Below are 3,958 nucleotides of genomic sequence, written 5' to 3'. Positions count from 1 at the left end.
GGGAAAAAGACTGTATAATCCACATCCCCATAAATGTGAATAACAGGAGGAGAGAAATCCATGTCAAGGCCTTAAAAATGCCTAGACCTCATGCAAGACTCCATCATACAGTAGCCGTCATACCCCCTTGACACCACTGTGGTAGTCTTTTTGAAGTGAACAAAAGGTCAGATGTTCAACACTAAACAGCATGGAAATGACCATCTCTGTGTAATTCATGTTGTGGAAAAATGAGCCACAAAGTCTGCAGAAGCAGAATTGTTTGGAAACAATATTTCCACAACATTTGATTTTGTAGATACTTCAATCAAATGTTGATGTTGAGATATCTCACGGGAACAAAGACTCATCTTAACATAGGAGTGCTATAACAAAATGTGATGACTGAACAATCAGTATAGAGTCAGCCGTGCTAGGAGGCAGTGCCACAATCCTATTGATGGAGGGTTGTTGCATGCAACAATATCACGTGAGATTAGGTGGGAGCCTCAAGACTAGTGGTGAGTGAAAAAGTTTGCATATAGAGAGCAGCACTGAATCACTGAAGCTGGACGTGAGAGAGATTATAATCATTGAAGAAGTTTGTGATTTGGCTAGTTACGTCTAGGGTATGTGTTAATATTAAGTATTTTATCATAGAGGCTATTTATTGTAGTACATAATAAAATTTGAGTTATGTTTTTTACTGTATTATATGTTAAGTGACGTCAACAATAAAACCTCTATCATTAGCAATACTTTCAATATAATACAATTCATTTGAAAAATGAATGGTTTAAAAACCAATTTTAGATGCTTTTTCTACGTAACTATGAGAAAATGGTTAGCATGATCTTTTATGTGGCAGCATGGAGAATGGATACGGTTTCCAATAAACAGTTGTAAAAATAGTTTCATTGTTATTTCTTTAACAACTACATCTGACAAAAAAGGCAAACTGAATAGGTCTAGAAGGATCAACATTATTTAAGTAATCAGTAAAGTTTTTAATTAGGCAGCATCAAGATTTGTCATCCACAGATCTAAACCAACAATCAGGCTGAAGTATTATCAAGAGCAATACATTGAAAATTATTTATATAAATGTTGAACAGGAGTGGAGAAGAAAGGAGAAACCATGGTGAATTCAATATTCTGCTTATAGTACTTTTCATTAACTTTGAAAAAGGAATTTTCAACACATTCTCTAGGTTAATTAATAATGCTAACAACTTCACTTGGAGAAGTGAAAGCCTGAACTAATCTATCCTGAGAACAATTTTGAGAATTTTCTACCAGGATTTCAGTAAATAACAAAACTACATCAAATGATACCAACATATCAGAAGGATTAAGTTTAATTTTCTCAACAAATTCAGTAGAATTTTTAATGGTATATTTACATTTACCACTCAAATACAAATGTATTTTGCAACATACTGAGACAAGGTGCCGATACTGCTTAACTTATGAATCTTAAATACAGCATAAAAGCAGAGTGGGCAGAAAATGGAAGGAATTAAACTTTTTTTTTTTTTGTTCAGGTGAGTAGATTATGTTTACAAGGAGTTAATTTTTTTTTTTGTTCAGGTGAGTAGATTATGTTTACAAGGAGTTAATTTTCTTTTTTCCTTATAAGCCATCTTCAGAGAAATTTTGTAAATCTGATAATATATACATTATCCTGCTAAAGGTCATGGGACTTAAGAAGTTATGAATAAAACATGTCTTTATTCCAAGAAATTAATAGCGTGTTGGCCCGCCTTTAGCCCTAATGACTGCTTCAATGCATCGTGGAAGACTGTCTACTAATTTCTGGTAGAAAGCTGGTGGTATTTTGTTCCACTCCTCATTTAAAGCATTAGTAAGCTCCACTACTGAAGAGGGCCATCTTGGCCTTGCCCTAATTCTACATTCCAGTTCATCCCAAAGATGTTCTACCTGGTTGAGGGCTCTGTGCTGGCCACTGCAATGTTCTGATGTTATTCTCATCAAACCACGTGTTCACAATCCTTGGTGTGTGACATGGAGCGTTATCATGTTGGAAGGTGTAAGGGCTGGTACCATAAAATGCCACAATGTAGGACACACAGAACTGTTCAGAACATCAATGTAGGACTCGGCATTGGTTGGATTCATTCATTGCGACCAACGTACCTAGTCCATACCACAAAAAGTACCCCCAGACCATGATACCAACTTCAAACTTCACTGTTGGGACAACATACTTGGGTAATAAGTGTTCTCCAGGCATCCTCCATACCCAAACATGTCAATCAGACTAGAAGAGTGTGTAGCATGACTCGTCGCTCCACGGGACCGATTTCCATTGATCCATGGTCCAGGTTCGGTGTGCCTTTCCCCATGCCAATCGACAGCACGCATTTGTTTTTGTTATCAATGGCTTGTGGGTTGCAGCTCTTCCATGAAAATTCACAGCAGGCAGCTCTCAATGTGTCATGGAAACACTTATAGGATTGCCTGTGGCTACAAGCATCTCCAAACACAGGTTCTCTAGGGTCTGATGGCGAGATGCGGTAACCAGCTTTCTGAAGACTCGTTGACTCCTGTCGGTCAATATTTTAAGCCTACCTGGTCGTTTCTTGAGCTTATTGTCACCTGTGGACTTCCATTTCTTCAGCATTGTTGCCAATTGTCAGCCTAAGAATGTTTAATTGTTGCACAATAGCATGTACAGACATTTTCCCCAAATTACATCCAATTATCCTTCCCCTCTGTTAGCTTTTTCTGTGTACTCATCATTCGGCATACAAGTTCGAAATGACTTACAAGTGAACCGCTAATCACCTTTATAGGCCAAACTATTTGCATCTTTCGTCGACACACCCATTTTCCTGAAATCAGAGGTGTGTTCCATTGACTTTTGGTAGGATAGTGTATGTTTGTATCTCAACAATGCATGGCTGAATTAATCAACAGTCATCTACTTCTGTAGAGCTAAGCAACAAAGGAACATTTAGCAACATGTGTTAGAGAAATTCAGAAGTTAGTAAACTATAGCTAAACTACTTAGATGTCGTATGATACAAACCTGATATCCCTAGTCTTTTAATAACTACTTTCTTATGATAGATGTTAGAGAGATTATCAGGCATGTTCCACCTACCTATTATATATTATTGGAAAATAAACTACCAAAAGTAAAAATTATTTATTTTATTTTGATATAAATGATAAAAACTTGCAGCTTTTAAAAACAAAAAGAATGACAGCTGCATAAAAGTAGATGTCTCAGTCTCACTGCAGAAGAACAATTAATTAAGACATTATATAAAAACATACGAAACTAATGCAATTGAGTGCATTCATACTACTAACACAGGTTATTATAGCCATTATTAGCTGCCACTCAAGTTTCTTTGTAAGTAAGCACAAAGCTACACAATGGGCTATCTGTGCTGTGACAACTGTAGGTATTAAAACCCAGTTTTTAGCATTAAAAGCCTTCAGACTTACCGCTGAGCCAGTGGGGGACTACCAATCAAGATGTTAATGTGAAGTTAGCTCAAGAAATCACAAACTCGTTGTTTTGATATGAATGTGGAAGTCAAAAGTAATTAGCAAAGGGTTAGTTGGCTCTTGCAATGCTGAATGAGTTACTTGACTTACAAAAAAAGTGAAAATGACATGTTTATTTAGAAGTTTATATTTTTTATTTACAATACAGAATCAAATGCAATTCAATATCAAGTTCATCTGATGAGGCACCTTAATCTTCAAATTTCCAGCTTGTAAAACAAAATCTATACCAAATACTTCTACAAGCAATAACCAAACTGTATTTAACATTCCAACTGTTTCTTACAACTCTTCTTTGTAATGTTGTAGCCAAAATCAGATACATTAAATAAAAATGGTGTAATAATAGTTCCAAAAGTATTTATACAGTTTCGTCTCTTTTAAACACAGAAATTGGGGTTACATTTTATTTGCTGCATTTCAAAAAAAAAATTTTTTT

The 3,958-nt window shown here is 35.7% G+C and overlaps 1 protein-coding gene across 7 annotated transcripts in view; it reads right to left on the bottom strand.

Moving 5' to 3' along the window:
- Nucleotides 1–3,617: 3,617 nt before the first annotated feature.
- Nucleotides 3,618–3,958, bottom strand: part of LOC106469562 (charged multivesicular body protein 3-like) — a 33,194-nt gene continuing 32,853 nt past the window's right edge. For 5 of the 7 annotated variants that reach the window (XM_022398104.1, XM_022398106.1, XM_022398105.1 and 2 more), the window contains one exon: nt 3,851–3,952. The gene's annotated coding sequence lies outside the window, so the exon portion shown is untranslated. Of the gene's footprint in view, nt 3,954–3,958 lie in introns of all 7 variants that reach the window. The other 2 variants (XM_022398109.1, XM_022398110.1) reach the window with 1 other exon arrangement.

Source organism: Limulus polyphemus, unplaced genomic scaffold (genome assembly GCF_000517525.1).
Source record: "Limulus polyphemus unplaced genomic scaffold, Limulus_polyphemus-2.1.2 Scaffold3546, whole genome shotgun sequence".
Lineage (NCBI taxonomy): Eukaryota > Metazoa > Arthropoda > Merostomata > Xiphosura > Limulidae > Limulus > Limulus polyphemus.
The sequence above is the reverse complement of the archived record's forward strand: the minus strand, read 5'-3'. Positions and strand labels throughout refer to the sequence as shown.